Source organism: Cyanistes caeruleus, chromosome 7 (assembly GCF_971803275.1).
Source record: "Cyanistes caeruleus chromosome 7, bCyaCae1.hap1.1, whole genome shotgun sequence".
In the NCBI taxonomy this organism is placed as follows: domain Eukaryota; kingdom Metazoa; phylum Chordata; class Aves; order Passeriformes; family Paridae; genus Cyanistes; species Cyanistes caeruleus.
This window is the reverse complement of record NC_141707.1, coordinates 26,854,110-26,873,104: the sequence shown is the minus strand read 5'-3', so window position 1 is coordinate 26,873,104 and position 18,995 is coordinate 26,854,110. Positions and strand designations below refer to the sequence as shown.

Genomic DNA, 18,995 nt, shown 5'->3' with positions numbered 1-18,995 from the left:
CTTCCAGACCCCCCTTACCTACCACCACCCACGAGATAATAATTGTTCTTTGTTACTTCTCCTTTAAATGCTCTCCTTTTCCACCCCTGCAACCCAAAACAGTATCCCCTATTGTTTTGGTGTTAGAAGCATACATGACGTACTCATGATTCTGCCTTTTCTGAGGCCTTGTCAGGTTATGGATGATTGATCATGCTTCATCCACCCAATGAAGCCCATCAAAGAATAGTGCAACATTTTCCTCTCTGTCTCCTTCCCCTAAGTGTGACTTGGCTGAGAGGACTACTGTGCTGGATTTGAATGGAAATTATCTAAGTGTGTGGCTCTGGCTCCCCCTGCTAGCTCCCCTCTCTTTAAAAAATGAGACTGAAATGTAATCAGATTTACTTTAATGAGGGGGGACTGAGAAAATGCATCCCATGAAAAAGAACTTTGTGGGCAATCCAGGTCCCACACCATAAACAAAATCAAGTCACTCTGTATTAGTCCACAGAAAGCCTCAACACAGGAGAAACCCTGTTTATACCCCCTCCTTATCACAGCTTTCTAGCCAGCCCATTAAACTGCTTTGTACCCACTCCTGTGCCACCTCCCCATGTAGATGCATGTGTACATGACTTCTGGGTAACAGAGTTGGATGTGTAAAGGCAGCACCAGGGCTAAAATGGACCAGACTCTGAGTGATTTGATTTCAGTTTTAGATGGTTTTGAGTCCTTTGCTGAAATATGAGTCATTTTAAAACTACTAAGCTAGGAACTGTGGGGGTTTTATTGGTTTGGCTGTCTGGTTTTTGAGCATCTTTAAGGCATTTAGACATGAAGTGTGATGCCAACCACTGCAGCATTATTAACATTTTAAGTGTTTGAAGACTGCATGTGACTGTGTAATGCTATATCTATATATGTGGGTGCATGTAACGTCGATAACTGAAATTGGTTTATAGCTCTATCTAGTTATAGTCGTTTTAAGGTCCCAGCGAGATACCCAGGCAATCAATTTTGAAGACTTGCAGTGCAGTCATGCAAGTAAAACTTGGGAATATTGGAGTCTGACAAAGCAGTCTTGAGAATTATGGACATAAATTTTTTCCAGAAGTGATCCAATAGCTGTACATGTACAAAAAAGAAAATAAAAAAATTGTATCCTCAGAACGGTTCCTTTTTCAGTGCTCCTAATTTTTGGTATATTCATTCATGTTCTTTCCTCAAGCAGGGCAGTTATTACTTGTGCAAAAAATACCTTCCCTGGCAAACTTTAATCCCAAACCGATGCATATGAATTTTAGTACTGACTCAAAGATGTTGAAGCAGAATTTTTGGAAAGCTGTATTCTTCCTTTTGCTCATGTATGGTTTGACTTTGCCACCCTAAAATTTCTGGCAAGTTTCAGTCTAACAAGTGATTGTTCCAGAATTTTAAATGTTGTGGTAACAAGGGATTGTTCATAAACTCTTTTCCAAACATAACTATTAGGTTAACTGTTGACCAGATAGTACCCAGAAAATATATTTTATTGCCTGTGAATTCATTAATAGTTAACTGGTGTGCAGACATTGAAACAATGTGCTGATTCTTCATATTGAATCCTATCTCAGACAAATACAATAAGATGCCATGGTCTGTTGCTTTCTCAGCCCAGGATTGCTGAGTGTTGATGTCAGGGAAAAGTCTTACTCAGTTAACAGCATTCCTAGAGCACTCTGTGGAACTGAGGGAGCTACAGAAAACTTAGAGGCTTCATTGACATACACAAGCTGAACCTGCAAAACAGCATGACACAAAACCCCAAAACAAACAAAAACTCCAAAGCAAACTGAAAAACAAAAAAAAAAAAAAAAAAAAAAAAAGGAAAAGGTGATTTGGCTCCAGAGCTAAAAAATGTGTTGTTGTCTGTTTATATGACTAGTTTTTGCTCCTGCAACCTGGAGCTCTTAATTTTTTAGCTTTATTTCCCAGGAGTGTGGGGAGTAATTTTTAAGCTTTATTCCCTTGCAAGGCAAAAAGGGAATGAATTCAGGTCTCTGAAAATTCAGGTCTCTGAAGAGATTTTGAAATGCTTGGTGTTGGATGTGACTGCTACTCATAAAGTAGTTTGGCTTCTAAATGCTGGTGTACCCAGAAACAGAGTAAAAAATATTTGTTTTTTGAGTCCTATTGAACTCCAGGAGGATAAACACTATATCTGTTGAAGGCCATAATCATTGCCATAAGATTAACTAGCAAGGAAAAACACATGGCAGCCAGCCAGGAAACACAACCATCAGAAATGGGCATAATCAACCAGGGACTGCAGAAAGATGCATTATTAACAGGATAAAACATTACCGCAGCTGAAGGCCCTCTTTCCTAGAAGGATGTATCTAAATAGAAAACAATTATTTAGGGCTAAGAAGTAGTGTTAAGGCCATGGATAAAGCCAAGAAATAGGGCCAGCCCTGGTTGTGGTGGTACACAGAGGACAGTGCTTTTGAAAGACAGGAGAGTGCATTTCTTCTCATGCCAGCCCCTAAGGAGAGACATACTGACCATCCCTGTCCTTTCCTGGAAGAACTAATTGTTGGGGGTTTTTGTTTTGGTTTGTTTGTTTGTTTTGTTTTGGGGTTTGTGGTTTTTTTTTTGTTGTTGTTGTTGTTTTGTTTTGTTTTTTCTTCTGGCAAGGGATATATAATAGTGAAGACAGTAGGATTTTCCATTGCTGCTTCTGAGATTGTCCATGTTGGTCTTGCTCTGTTTCTTTGCCAATTGGCAGAAATGGCATCTATTTGTTTTTGATAGATTTTTGTCCTACTGTTTATCAAATTGATTTATATTCATATTCATTATATTCATATGTTGGGACCCCTAATGTCTGCAACAGAAAACACTTTACTCCATTTTCTTGTGCATGGTGTAATTATCTCTTATCCATTTTGAGCCTGCCATCTGCAAACAGCCACAGAGTGTTTCCAATTCACGGAGTCCTGTTTTATGTCCTCAGTCATGCTCATGGAGTTGCACTTAATCAAGCATGGGGGTTTTTTTTGTGTAGTCTTGAAAATGAAGCAGGAGTACAAAAGACAGTGACAAACTACTTTATACCTACCAAAATGTAAACTTCTGTCCTTGTTTTAATATAGTTACTCTTTCTGTAAAAGATGAAGTGCACTTGAGAAGCTGACAGTCTCTCAAATTTTCACTAGCAAATGAAGGATTTGTAAAGATTCTGTAGCTGGACAAAGCTGCTTTGCTCTTCCAAACAGGTCTCAGTCTGGCTTATTTTCAGAGCAGTTAGTCTCACATTCCTCTTTACTCTTCTTTGGAACAGGTGATAGGTAGACAGATCCAATATATCAGTGGACTTTCTTCAGTACACTGGGGTGGCTGCATTTTACTGAAAGGCTGTGGTCTAATTCTGTGAATGTTCATGTGCTGTGGGACTGGCTATTACATTTACATTCCAATACTGTAGATGTAATTATAAACAATTGCAGCTCATGTCGGCTGCATTATTGAAAACTATAATCTGCATCAATCCCACCATATATCTGACATGAAATTATTAAAAAAGCATATTAATTAAGTCACTGTCTTTTTCAGGTTTTCTGGTTATGTGAGAAAAGCAAAGCATTTTTCTTTATCTACAGTTATAAAATCATCTTTATGGTATCCATACCCTGGATACTCACATACTGTGAGTTGGAACAAACTATGCCTTCTACATCTTTCACTTTAAATATCAGATGCTTTGGGCTGTTTGAAATGCTGGGGATTTTTTTTTTTTAGTACTTACTTTGATATTTCCTGGCCATATTGAGACCTAAGTGCAATATGGATGATGTTTTATGATGCAAAACCGTGTGACTGCATTACATTTGCATTCTATGCATAAAGGCCAAGCAATGTGACTAACATATTGGAATCTGTTTGTGCAGCTCAAGGTTTTGCACATCTAGTTTTGGAAATCAGGCCGGTGGCACAGGCCTGGCAACAGCTTCAGCTCTGTGATGCATTGTCCTGCCTACCTAGCTCCAGATCAGTAGTCTGAGTTTCTTTTTGCTGTGGAGTCTGCCCAAATGTCAGTTTGAAAGTGACACATCCTGATGCTGGAAGACCTTCCCAGGAAAGTTTCAGCAGGGAGGAAATGGGAGAATATAACATCTCATAAACTCCCTATGACTCCAGAACAAGGCCCAAAGGCTATCATTACTGAGATGCATACTGCTAGCGTCACTTCCAAAAGAGGATCTCAATTTATTGTGTGTTAGGAGTTTCTAGGGTCAGCTCCATCCTGCTATGTGGTATAACAATGTGTCAGTTGCACAATAGGAGTAACCTCACAGTATTCATATGTCACTTCAACAAGAGGGAAAAAAATACTCTTGTAGTTACAGGGTGGTTTGGTTTTTCTGACATTTAATTCTTACATGGCAGGCATCAGTGCTTTAATGGGTGAGATTTTTGGACCGAAAACAAAATCATTAATAGAAAACAGTTATGAGTCTATGCTTCCCATCCTTGACAAACTTCCCTGTTTCTTTCTCTTTTTCCCCTTTTATTGTCATGTCATGTCAGAGCTGATTATAAAAGACAGGCTTTATAACATTACATGGGTTGGGTTTGGACTATTGAGCTTCTGTTCTGGAGATCACAGACCTCAGTTTCACTGTCTTTGCTCTCTCCCTAGCACAGTGAAAACACTGAAGTGACATCCCAGAGGTAAATTTTTTAGCCCTGGGTGTAAGTTCATGGACTCTGAGACAGAAGGAAAAAGTCATATTTCACAGTCACAGAGCAATCACACAGCAGTTTCTATTGTGATGGAAAACTAAATAGCAAATGTGACTCTTGCCTCTCAGTATGCATGTCATAGTGGCTGATCCCTAAAGACAGGTTAGGTTGTGTTCAGGCACCATCTGATACAGAACAAGACCACCCAAAAGAGGACACCCAGCAGACAGGTCTGCCAGGCTGCTGCTGTCCTGTTACTGAGAAAGCAGAAATGACAAACAGGCAGCACAACAGGAAATGCTCAGAGATGAAGGGACAGAGGCTGGAAGATAAGAAGGAGACAAGGGCTTACATAATCATATTTAGGCAACCATAAACCCATAGCAACACCTTCCCCTATGTCACACTAAATTTTTAGTCCCAGAGGTGCCTGGGAACACTATATAAAGTGAAATCAATCCCCATCAGTTTGACATCTGGCATGAGCAGATGGGACAGTTAAGTCCCACCACTAACACCCTTAGCAGCTTTCAGACTAGGGAGGGTGTTTCTCACCCTTGCTCTTCTACCTTCTACATGGGGCAGGAAGTACCATTACAGGAAGTGAGTGTTGTATTTGGACTCTGACTGCCTTCTCTGCCGTGTATTGTGGCATAGAAACAAGCTTGAAGCAACTGCATGATGGACAGCTCTGCTTCCTGCAAAAAGCCTGACAAAAAAACTGATTTACAATGAACAGAGCTGGATGCATTTTGTTCCTTGTTTTTTGTTGTATTTTTAAAATGTGATGTCAGAGACCTTCTTGGTGCACATAGATGTGTTCTGGGTTGTCAAGGACTGGAAGGATTTATTAGAACAAGGAAAGTAAATGGTTAAGGTTTGTCTTAGAGTAGCAGTTCAACCTTAGTCTGTAAAACTGCCTTGTAAATCTCTGAAAATCGTCAGCTGTTAATCCATTGCTCAGCTGATTATTGTGAATAGTATACATGCCTTTAATTGTCATTATCCAGGAAAGGCCATCTTTTGCTGCTGAGAAAATGGCTCTCAAGTTCATCTAACAACATGTGATTGGAGCAGGGTGGTGATAGATTGGAACAGACTAGAAAGATTGGAGCAAGCTAGTAATTTACCTTCTCCATAAATTGAAACCACTGCTGGGGGATGCAGGATGCCAGAAGAGGATGGTGGAACTGATTACTCAAAATCAAGTAAAAATCTAAATTTCCTCTTCTATTCAGGCCTTCTCCACATGGAACAGGGGATACATGAGCAGATCTCATCCTCTCTGCTTCACAGGAACTGCCAATAGAAATTCCTTAGCTCTGTGAGGAATACAGTCCGGGACCTTGTGAATCATGAGGTCACTGAAATACAACAATCACGCCAGGCATTTCCAAATTCTCCTGGTCACAAGGAGTGAACTTAATAAAACACTTGTTTAACTAACAGCAACTGAGGAGTCATGAGCAAGTGAATTCCCTATCACTTCCTCTTGTCACCTGTGATCTATCAACCTCAGGAGGTTCAGAAGTTCACTCATAACCTGCAGAAGAGCAGGACTGTGGGCCCAGGCACATGTGGTGGCCCATCAGCTCTGAGTCCTTTCTCTGCATCCTTGGCCAGTGGGGTTTCATATTCAAAGGTCTCCAAGGAGCAACAAGGCAAGGATGTGGCCCAGGTTAGTGCCATGCTGAGCCACTTGCCTTGGCATGGATCTGAAAGCTGATGCTCTGGGTTACCTGTGGGTCTTCTCTGATGAGGCAGGAGAAGGGAGTGCCGAGTGTGTGAGAGAAGGCATTGTGCCCACTGCAACTCATTCAAGCTACATTTTGTCCAGAAGTGACACCATGGCCCATGCTCTTCCAGACAATCGCAACCGGAAAGCCCTGCCCATCATCTCTCACTCTTATTTCTCCTTCCTTCCCTCTCCTTGGGTTGGGCACCACTGCCTGGGAGCAGTGGGAACATGCTCATTCGGATATCCTGTCAGGACGGCTCATGCTATGCCCCACCAAGGTCACAGGGAAGGCATCAGCCACTCCACAAACCTTTTGCACCACTGGTGGAGTCCCTGAGGGTCAGGCAGGGTCAGAGCACAGATGGGGCTCCTGTCTCATTCCTGTTCAAACACCCAGTGGGTGGCTGTTAGTTTTAAGTTTTGATCTTTTGGCTGCTCCATCCCTGTGTGTTTAAGTATGTGTTGTGTGTGTAGGGAGGGAGTAATACTGATGTTTTTCGGAACCACTCATTTTCTTGCCTTGTTTTTTTTCACTTTTCATAGCATTATTACTCCATTAATATTCCTGAAAGCCAAGCTCTACTCCAATGGGTTCTCATGATTAAAGATAAATGCTGCAGAGGAGATGACAGTCCTCACATGTGCCAATGAGTCAGTGAATTCTTTTGTGAAGCCTAAGTCCATCCAGATGTTGACCTCAGCTCTGATGCTATGTTCTTTCCTTATTTTCCTCTAGCATTGCTGGGTCTATTTAAGATGGGTATGACGTGACCATCAATGAGGAAAGGCAGGTTCTCTGAGAGGGTAAAATGATTTCCTTCTTTCTACAATAGGATTGTGAAGCTCTTTCCACTGCCGTAATTCTTGGCTGTTGCCTTAAAAATGCTTGTGTTACAAATATTATTGCTCATTTGGTGCTATTTGCATGACGCAGGCCTAAATCCCTAAAGGCAACCTAAGTATCTTTCTATGGGTCTTATTTGGATTTTCAGGCTTTTTCTACAAATAGCTACATGGGACTGCACTGGTAAGCAGAGAGTACAAAAAAGCAAAGACCTATCTGCATGTGGCTGCTAGAAATGTTCTGCTTTCACAATCTAAGCCCAGTATCTTCATTAAATAAAAAGAGAGAAAATATTATTCTGCCTACCTAGATTTCCCTAGCAATTTTCCTGTTTCTTTTCTTTGTAATGCACTTCTTAGAAAGTGGACTCTCAATTGCACTTTTGAGCAATATACCTAGTCCTAGGTGGCCTAGGTATTTCCTTGCTGTGGATCAGGGCAGCTCCATCATCTTCCCCTGCAGGCTGTGTTGCAGCAGGCCAGGAAGCGCACTGCTCCTGGAGGTCAGTTGTGATGGGACCAGAGGCAGGCATAGAGCACTGCCTGCTGCACAGGTTTTAGTGGGGCTCCAACAGAGGAAATGAGGAAAGTGCCAAATGAATCATATTCTAGGCTTTTCCTTTGTGTTCCCCACCCCTCTGGGTGACACAAGGTACTTTTTCATGATGCACATCAGCAGAACTGGATATTTTTTCTAGGACTTTACTTTAAACAGATTTCTGGAATCTGATCCTCAGAAACATTTACTCTGCCAAGTCCCCTCCCAGATCTGGGACATTTTCTTAAGTGGCACTTTGCTTTCCTGTTGTGGTATTCAGCATGGAGATGCAGGGACTATAAATGGGGATTTCCTAATCTCAGCCTGTCCAGTTACATCCAGCAAAATGGAGCTTTCAGGAAGTTCCTCTCCAGCTGTCATAACATACCCGCACCGTACTGACCTGCCACGGGGTTGTTTCCTGTTGAGATACAACTGGTGAGCTGATGAGGGGGGCTTTAGAATGGGAGCAGAGTGAGCAGAGCAGTGCACCTCTGGCACTGTTTAGTCTAGATGCCCTTATTCCTCTGGTACCGGGATTTGCCTGGTTTTGGTTGTGGCACCAGGCCCTTAGTTACAGATGCTTCACAGCTGGTTGCCCATGCACACATGAATCCTAGGCCCGCTGCTTGGCTCCTGACCCCTTTTCCATGTCCCAGTGACTCACTCCCTGTTCTGAGCCTTTGCACTTCTGTGCTTGGCATCAGGCATTGCTTCCCTGAGCCACAGCATCAGAGGCACAGCCTGTTCTTCATGTGCAACTTTCTGGTCCTGGAGGTAGCTTTGTTCCTTTCCCCAAATTGCCCCTAATACTGCCCTTCAAGTAGAGGTAAGGTAGGAAAAGTGCCAAGGGCAGGGACAGCTGCAAAATGGCAATTCTGACCAGATGCAGAACCAGGATTCAAGTCTCTAGAGCCTCTGTGCCAAGCTCCTTCCACCTGACTGTGCTGAATATGCCTGAAGGCAGCTGTCAATAGGCTGGAGTACCAGTGACTGGATGTCTGTGATACAGTTAACACAAACTGGCATTTCCCTTTTTAGTTTTCTCTATAAAACTCTTATTTCTACTCTCTACTTTTCTCTCCCTCTTGCTCTTTCTTTTTGTTTGTTTGCTTCATGATCTCTGCCAAAAATACATTGATTTACTTGTAACAAATCATGCCAGGATCAGAACAGCCATATCTGAATTTATGGTCCAATTTTCAAACAGTAATTTCCTGCTATTTTCCTGCCTCCTGAGTCAGAACAGTATATTTGTACATACTGCCAGGCACGGACAATTCTTATTTAGAGATGAAGCCATTCCAAACCAGAGCCAGTATGCCTTTCAAAGGCCAAGTCTTTCAGCTCTTATTCAGGATTTTAATTGTAATGGTCCAGACACGGGTTTTCTCACGGCCTGTACATTACAGCCCTCATGGTGTTCTTGATTGCATTTCAGAGGGACAGAAAGAGTGATGGAGGTTACTTTGCAGTGCTTGTCAGTGGTGGTGTGGGGATGAGTTTGAGTTATTTGTTTATGAGATTAGTTTATACAGTACTGCTGCAGAGCTGGTAACAATTTTCATTATGTGTTAGCTGGCTGTAGAGCATCTTCAAAAGGGTTCTGCTCTATCTCATGGCAGAAAGCAGCACAGGTATGAAAGGAACTCCAAATACTTAAAAAGGCAGCACACAAACAGACTTTGTCCTCCTTCTCAACAACCCACCTTGACAGCACTGGTTTGATAATCAGCAGCTTCTGTACATTAAGCCAGCCCATCTGGCTTAGTGACTCAGGGATGCAAGGCAGGAGGAGGGCTTTTTCCAGTCAACACTTTGACTGCTTATTTTCAGTCTCAGAGGCCCATATCACATCTGGAGTTTTCCCAGTCATGGGTTTTGGTTTTGGATTCATAGTGTGAGAGCATAGGGAGAGTTATTTTACCATCCAGAATTTCCAGTAGTGGACTGTGGCATTCAAAATTAAAATAAAAGAATAAAACAAACAAACAAAAATGTCATCCTTCCTGCAAAGCGTCATCTGCTCTTAGGAGTACAGGAAAAAAGAACCTCAAAAACAACCACCAGCAAAAAATCATCATCATTAACTTCACAAAATTCCACAGGAGCAGGCAGTACAGAAGCCTGACATTCTAGATGAGTATGAAGTAAATGTAGTCTTGAAGACATATATGTTAGGATGCTGAATTCTTTGTTCAGTGAAAGCCCTGAAATCCTCACAAGCAGTAAGCCTCAATTTTTTAATTGGAAGAAAACATATTAAGGGACACTCACAGTTTAATGTGTTCAGTGCTGACCCAGATTAAACTGTGGTATTCTGTGTAATCCCTGATGAAAGGCAAAGCAAAGAGCTACCTGGAGGACCTCCAGGATATGAGGACATCCTGGATATGAGACATCCTCTCAAACAAAGTTCTGCTAAGGGAAGGCCCCAGATCCATGCCAGATGATAAAATAGGAAAGAAGGAATTAGCTTGCTCAAGAGGTCCTTCTAAAGGAAAGGATGGTATAGGAAAGGATGGTACAGGATGGGGAAGAAACTCAGCCTGTTTGTACTCTTTCCTCAATTAGAGCAAGAGGTGGCTCTCCCAGTCTTTTATGTTACTTGTGGTGTTTTATGAAGTCTTCCAGATGTTTCTGTATCTCTTTCCTTGCTGTTTGCTTTCCAGGAGTGGTGATCTGACGCTCTCAGGGAAGACTTAGCACCCTATTGGTCATCAGCCTCTGACAACAGACTGTGGACATTTGGATTTTCCCACTGACCTCATTTTTCAAGGTTGCATTTTCCACCTCTAATGGTTTCAGGCTTGATCTTAAAATAACTTTACCTTGCAGTGAGTCACCCACATCTAAGGGCTGGGTTTCTTGGCCTCTTCTGAGCCTGGGTGTGTCTTGGTTGCTCCTCACTGATCACTACTCAGTTTGCCCCCAGGAGGGCCTTTTGACCATGTTCTGATAATTATTTTTGGTGCTCAAGTCATATTGAAATGTATTTCACACGCAGTATCTGTCAACAAGAGAGAGAACTGAGGATATCACGACAAGCTTTGACTTGGAAAGGTTTAGTATTAAGTGCTTATGTATTTTAAAAACAGGTACAACTCTGCATTGCCATGGTGACGTACTCCTTAATTCTCCTAAGCAATGGAAATTAGGGGACTTATTGGCCAGAGAAGGAAAGTATGGACCCAGGGACCTGGGAGATGACACATACCTTCATGAGTTTGGAAGCCCAGTTAGTCCAGAGAGAGAAAGCATCATTCAAAAATTGCTAGCTACTGACATCCAAGAGCAGAATTTAGATTCACCAGAAAAAAAAAAATAAAAAAAATAGTTTTAATCAATACAAGAAACACATATTCTGTATGGTTGGTTGAGGTTTTTTTTTGTCTGTGTGGTTATTTCCCACCTATATTCTGGTTTCTAAGCAAGAAAGGAAGACCTGCCTCTATTTTACCAACCATGTATGTACAGAACAAGGCAAAAAATTCAATAATCCGTGAATGCCTTGCAGGCAGGCTAGAGGATGAGCCTATTTTATTTTTTCTTACACCCTGACATTGGCTGGCTTCAAACACCTTGTTCAGTATTGCAAAGTTACAGGATGTAATGTTACCACATATCCCCAATTTAGGTTTTGGTGGGAAACAAAGGCTCTATGTCATTTTTCTGGGGAATTCACCAGTACTCCTGCCAGCTCATCATCTTCCTAATGTTGCCAAGTAGTAAGTGATTAATTGCCATGAGACAGACAAGAAAAAAATCACAAGATACAACAGAAAAAGAAACATTTCGGAAATGAGCTTATACAAGATATGTTTGCTGGCACTTTGATATTTGAATCCTTTTTGTTCACGTCATCAGGCTTTTAACAGAAGTTCTGATGTTTGTGTGTATGCCTACTTTATAATGAAAAAAAATCCAGAGACTATCTGCTAACATTGAGGGGGTCAGGGGCTGAGGATTTAAGGAAAACAGCAGCTATCACAGAAATTGACAACCTGCATGTTCTTTGAAACAGAAATGCCTGAGCTGTGGGTCATGGCTGGTATCTAAGGCAAGTTCACCTGGTTCAAGTTTTCAGCTGAGATTGACTTAAGAAGGTGTGAAAAATCATAGGAATTGATATCAGCTAGTGGTCCCAAATCACACACTGATACCGAGCTGGGAGCTGCATATGGGACTAGAAGGATCATTACCATGACTTTGTCATCATCCCTCCTTTCCTCCAGTGACACAGCCTGAGCACACTGTCAGACTAAAGCTGGGAAAAGCTAAAGAGAATGTGCATGGGCAGGAGGGTTTGCTTGGCCCTGCATAATTCTATGTTAGCTCCTTCTTAAAAATATTCCTCAGAAGCAAATTTATCTGCCAAGTTTTAGCATGGCATGAAATATGTACAGCCACATAACCCTCCACCTCATTCCAAAAATGGAGAGGGACTAAGAACAGACTAACTCAGGTTTAGCTATCGTAACACAGAGGTCCTGAACGTCAGCTGGGAGCAGACTCTGATTTTACCATAAAGTTCCAGCTGCAGAGATCCCTCCTGTGATGAGAACTGGGAAGGATACATGTGGAAAGGGAAAAGGAGAACAGCTAATGTGCAGGGCAAAGGGGGTGACAGCATGGGAAAGAAGGATGCTGGAGAAGGATGGAGAGAAGTGCAGCCTTTCAACCCCTCACCAGCAGTGGCACCTGTCCCAATCTTGGACACACTTGTGTTTCAGTGGCTTGTCTTACTGCCATGGCTTTGGGAAAAAGAGCCTGTTTACAGGAAACAAGCTGGCTGTGCTTCCCACAGCCTTGCTGGGCTGGGGTGGAGGCAGAAGCTGACTCTTTTTGCTGCTGAGAAAGCTCCAGCTTCTAGGGGTGTGTGAATGCTGCAACTCACTTCTTCCCAACCCTACCTCCTTCCCTCGGCGCTGACACTTCCCCACCCCAGCCTCCGCCACATGGTGTTTGCAGGGTTTGTGGTTCTCAAAAGGGCTGAAGGATCCCTGGAAGCTGCTGAGCCAATGTTGTGGCTCAATCCATGGGGACAGACCCCTGCTCGGTATTACCATCCCTTGCATCCTTAGGCTTCACTGAAGACATTTAATGAACAGATTTCCTGTAATAGATGGCAGCAATGAAAGAAAAATAAGATGTTGCACCACATCTTGGCAGGAGTGGCTCAGAAGGACAATTCAGGCAGCTGTCTGTCCTCTCCCAGCCCTCTCGCTCTGTTCCCATGCACACTTGCTTACGGGTCATGCTGAGGGCTGAAGAAAAAGCTGTGCACTGTCTTCTTTAGTAGCAGGCACAGAGGTTATCATTCCAGCCTTTAAAACCAGGGCTGCAAACAGGGAAAGGGGGAGGTGACATATTTTGGTAGAAATGAGTATTTAAAATACATCATATTTGTTCTATTGGCCTCTTCCCTACCTCCCTCACAGCTTGTAAAACTCCCGCTGTCTCCCTTCCTTTTCAGGCGAATGCTTGGCTTGTTTCTCCCAGCACACTGCATTCCCGTCACCCTGTCCCTGCGGCTACTAACCCACCTCCTAAAGCTTAAAGAGGAGCTTGTGGGCCAGCTCCTGTCCCAGTCTTTGCTGCGGCTGCCGCTTGACTTGTATACAGCAGTATGTGTTGGATGGGGCTCCTGCTCCTGAGGAACAGAGGGTGCCAAACCACATGAATCTGGGGTTTGGCAAAGTCCAGCTGCTTTCAGCTGGAGAGGCAGGGAACGCCGGGGGCAGCAGCCCCAGCGCAGTGGGCTCGTCACCGGCGAGGAGGGGCTGGTCCTGGAAAAAGGGAGATGTCCCAGTTAGTCATCGCCCACCCGCTGGTGGCTGGGAGGCACTCGCGGAGCATCTGCTGCTCAGCAAGGCGCAGCCAGGGTCAGCAGTGGTGAGGGCTGCTCCCTCAAGAGCCAAGGGCCACTGCTCCGATCCAGCTACACATTCTCCACTCCCCACAAGCCATGGGGCTGCTGCCAAGAGTCGGCAGTCAATAAGCCTAATGCTGTCATGATGTTCATTCAGTGCCTGTTTAAAGACACCGGGGATGGCGATAGCGTGCACATTGCAGTATGTGGCTGTGCAAAAGGCATGGGGCACTGACTGACAGGAGGAGAAGGGTGTCTGGGATGACAATCCATGCCTTTTGCATGGCTTGCCATAGCTCCACATTCCAGGTATTTCTAAGTGTTTCGGTTTTAATAACAAAAGAAAGCACAACTTAAAAATAGACAAAATGTTTGTATACACAAAGAGAGCTTTCCCCTTTCCAAAACTGAAGGACAACAAAAGGGGATCAAAAAGCTTCTCATGTATTACACAAGTATATTTAAAAGGCAAGAGGTACATGAATAGGATGTTGTTTTTCACAATCTGCGTTGTGTTCTCCCAAATACACTTTGGAAACATCTTCCTGAGGAAATCTGGTATTGAGAAAGCTTTGGGATAGAATTCATAGATGCAAAGCAAATGGATTCTTTAGGAATTTACCTTCAGTAAGGACTGATGGAAACTGACTTAGGAAACCACCTGCCTATCTGGGATTTCTGGGACACTTCTACTTCAGCTGCCCATAGATAAGGTCCCCAGAACCTCCAGAACCTCCAGAATCACAGAGATATCTCTGTGATAACTGCAACAGTACTAATAACAGCCAAAAATTAGCTAATTAGAAGTTCATGTGACAGCCTGGGGAGTAACTATACAAGTTTTGATCTCATGTCACATGTTTACCCCTGATGGGAAAAAAGTGGAAAACAGAAGTCATGAGACAAAAGGAGTGTGGACCTCATCAGTAGAGCCTGGCTCTTGCAGCCTGCCTGGGGATTACACTGGTGCATTGAACTGTACAGGTTGCAGATGCCTGCCAATGTCTGTCTCTGCTTCCTCTTCACCTCCATTTCACAAAAGAAGGTCTACAGTACTCTCTTTTATTTGAAGACCTTTAAAAATCACACAGAATATTCCATGGTATTCCATTCCTGCAGATCTAAGCCATCCTTCCCTTGGGAAACTGCTAGGTAGGTTGTATGCAACCCTGGCAAGACACATTGTCCTAGAGTCTCCTAACTTTGACCCTTTCATATATCCTTTTATTGCCCACAAGAAAAACAGACTCATAAAATGCAACTCATTAAATGCCCACGCATTGTGAGACACTACTACTAAGCCTCTGCTGTTAAGTCTTTCAAATTTCACATGGTATTAAAACATTTACAGGACACTTGGTCCTCTTTAATATTGCAAAACAACCTTTTGGGTCATTTGTGCTATAAACTAGCAGTGAAAGTGAACCAAAGAAACCCAGATTTTATTGTAATCCATGTTACTAGGAGTTGTACTTTAGCACTTCAAGATTTGGCCCGAAGGTAAAGAAGCAGTAGCTTTTACAGACTTTTTTTCCAGCAGAGAGAGGGGTTGGCAAGGTACAGAACAAAATAATCCAAAGAATGCCACCCCAAATGCACTGAATCCCATGGAGAATTTGATGCAGATTGCTTAGAAATCTCATGTCATTTTTTCTGCCAAAGTGCAGATCAGGCAAAGTGAGGGAAAGGTCCTTCTAATTTAGTCCTAAGGATCCCATTTTGAGGCAGTTTACCAGTAGGAAAAAAGACAGCATTTTCCTTTGCTGTTCTAAAAAAGTGGAGGTAGACACTACAAATCTTTCCACACAACAAAATGCATCTTGGGTATCACAGATTCATCTGTATCTCATGCAGTCCAGGTCTTTTCTGCAAAGACTCTTCAGAAGCTTTATTTGTATGATCAAGGACATGCAATATTATCATAGCTGAGAAAAGAACTTCAAAACAGATACAGTCTAGCAATGAAATCCGAAAACCTGTGGGTTTTTTCACTTCATCAACTGGTTTCAAAGCCTTTCCTGCTTGATTTTGTGTGGGCAAGAAAATGGTGAAAACAGCTCCAAGTGAGGGACTTGGATCATTTAAGTGCGAGATTTGAAAAATCTCTTGAAAGCCACCATCAGAAACCTTCAGGGAAGAAGATAATTCCTACCCACTAGCTCTTCCATATGGAGTTCTGTGATCATAGGAAGGGTTAGTCAAGAAAGGTAACCAGAAACATTAATTGGACATGGGGCAAAAAGGTGTATTGTAGGAAGAGTTTTTGAATCAGCACTAGATGCTGCAGATCTGAATTCTCTACAACATGACCAGGTGTGGATCCTTTCTCCATTCAGTGTCATTACTTGAAAAGCAGGGCTTTACTTGCTGGCTTGTGTCAAAACAGGTGTTGAGCAGCTTGATGCCTCAAATGCTGTGATATAGGTCATCAAAGACTGCTGAGGAATATGTGCCCAAGGCTTTCAGGGTACGTCAGCTCACCAGCCATCAGCTTCTGCCCACGACAGAGGATGCACAGCAGAAGGCACCCATAACACCCACCACATGCCTGGGTGTGGTCCTGGATCGATCTGGGACAGTACATTTGAGCAGGTGGGAGATAGGCTGTGGTGTAAATGGTGGTGTACATTGCCCAGTTATGGTGGCCTCCAGTTGTCCAAGATTGTGACATAAGACCAGTCGTTAGATTACTACAGAGACACAGTTTATAAACTTGAGGAACTTGGTGACCCAAGTCAATGATCTGTCTGTGAATGTACCAACCATTCATATTCTGTCCAGTACATACCTAATGAAATTCTATAACTCTGAAACAAACAAAGCTTTAAATTGCCCCACTTCATAATAAAAAAAGGTAAAAACTTGGTAGAGTGTTAAAAATATTTGTTGCATTGCGTTGCTGAATAAAACAGAAAATGGGATCTTCTACTGCCCTCATGTCCATAGAGCTCAGGGCTGTGAAATTAACTAGGTTACTGGGTTTTATTAGAATTAGTTAAGCATGTGTAATATGATCCAAAAGACACAATGCAGTTCCTGACCTCAGATTCCATTAAAAAAATTGGACAGCAAATGACAACGAGCTCAGAGAAGATCAGAAGTAAAGTCTGCTTGAGGAGTAGAAGGATTTATGTTGTACCCTGGCATTTTATTGTCTGTTTTGGGCTCTGCTGGGAGTATGCCACTGGTTTGTGCCAATACCACAGAGCAGTGCTAGTCCCAGAAGGATTTTGATAGGGAAATATATGGGAACTTGACACTATGAGACAAGGAGGTTGATCCTTGGCTGTAGAGAAAGAAAAGATCAAGGAACTGGAAAGAAAAAAAGAAAGTGGCAAATGGGAAATCTTTGCTTAGGGTTGCAGCAATTCCCGAACTTGAAACAAATGATGGCAGTTTTTCCCTAATTTCCACTGGCAGCACCTCAGAAGGAGTTTTGCCTTTTTGGCATGAGGGATAGGTCTCAAGTAGAGTCTTTATTTCATAGCCCACTTCATCTGCTCACTGCTATCAGAGAACTCCAAACTTTTAAGTTGTGTTTTCTTCCTAGAGCACCCAGTGGTTTTCACATCTGGAACAGCTGGCCTAATCCAAATGTTTGGACTATATTTAAGAAATTCTTGTGACAGGTGCTGGCTGGTGATGTAAAGAAGACTGATGATCTGGGTTAAATCAGTGTACTTATAGGTATTGCCATTTTTTATAGATGCAGGGGAAATGTAGTGTGATATCTCAAAGACTGGAAGTCAGGTGTAAGACAAAAATCAGTACCTTAAAATCTTGCTCCCAGTGCTGCTTTTTAAGCACAAAACTTTCCTTCAGAAAAGGAAACAAAGATCAGTGTTTTGGTTATCCTTTTGAAGTATTCACATGTTGGGGCCCTCTGTTTGCGCTTCAGTTATGATGAATAATTTCAGGGGTGATGAATACCCCTATGCTTTATCACAGCCTGAGACCTATGTGCCAAGCATCCCTGCCCCACAGGAGGTGATGGCTCACACTCACACATTTAGTGTCTTTCTCTTTGTACTTTTTGTAAAAAAAAGTACAAAAGCACCTTGAACAAGTGAATCAAAAATCAAAGTCGTGGTTCAATGGAATAATTCAGCAACAGCACAGAGAAAAGATAATTTCAGGTGACACCCATGCAGGACAGGTTCTCAAATTTGAAAGTACAGGCTTACTCAGGGATGAGCCCAAAAATATACATGGGGATATGATATGGAAGAGGGTATTCTGCAAGAAAGTGTGAGAACCTTTCCCTGAGGAACCCTTACCCCAGATCCACATGAGCACAAAGGAGAAAATTTAGGCCTGGAGGTGTTGCCAGAAGAGTAACATACCTTATGTAAAGCACATTACAAAAGCAAATGCTGAGCTAGCAAGAATCTCTCTCTAGTAGCAGTGGGAACCCCCTCCTGCTTTATTTTGTGAAGTATCTTTCATATCTTCTGCCAAAGACTTTAGGCGACATCAAGTTTTGCAAGGAGGCGAGTAATAATAGAGCCAAAACTTAGTTCAGACTGCCAATAAGGAGTCACTGTAGCCTGGAACAGTGAAAGGTCATCCACAAAGACATGAACACACATTTTTTTTGCCCCAGATTCTGGACCAAGTGTACTGAGGAAGAAGCAAACAGTTGGTCTGGGTCCAAAGCATGGGGAGAACTTGCAATTAATCTTTTTGTAATTCTTTTCCCACCCTAAATCTTCCACATTTCCTGCCTCACTTAACTCTTTCCAAAGTATCCTCCTGCAATGTCACAGTTGCTGAGGCTTGATGCAGACCAGATACAGGCCAGATGGCCCCCTGAATGCCACCCTTAGGCATCTCTCTTGGGTGACTGGTTTTTGGTGTCACAACTGCCACTTTCCAAGAGCGCTTTAAAGCTTGGTCTGAAAAATTAATCTTGCCCTTGAGCTTCAATAATTGCCTGACAGTCGTTTTTTTTTTTCACCTTTACTAGGCAGTTGAATACCAACTTCTTGCACAGGTGCACATTTTTAAGAACAGGTTCAACAAGATGGTACAATAAAGTTCACCAGTGAGCAGCAGTACGCAAAAACCTGTCTCCAGGGGTACCCAGCAGGCACTCTGTGAATCACTGAGTGTTTTGAATTAAAAGAAGTGTAAACATATTTCCAGGTTTAGAATTTAATCTCATTTGCTTTCCTTTGCAGCAATGAAATTGGAGTTTCAGTTAATTTTCTTACCTTCTCTGTGCTTCTCTCTTTTCCCAGCTCTGGTTGGGATATTAGCAAAGAATATACAACACAGCATCCCCCACACTACAGAAT

At 42.6% G+C, this 18,995-nt stretch overlaps 1 long non-coding RNA gene across 1 annotated transcript; it reads left to right on the top strand.

Moving 5' to 3' along the window:
• The first annotated feature begins 4,874 nt into the window (after positions 1 to 4,874).
• On the top strand, positions 4,875 to 6,153 carry LOC147652260 (uncharacterized). Its single transcript, XR_015289355.1, has 2 exons — positions 4,875 to 4,937; positions 5,946 to 6,153. It is a non-coding gene; the product is annotated as an uncharacterized LOC147652260 (long non-coding RNA).
• The last annotated feature ends 12,842 nt before the right edge of the window (positions 6,154 to 18,995 follow it).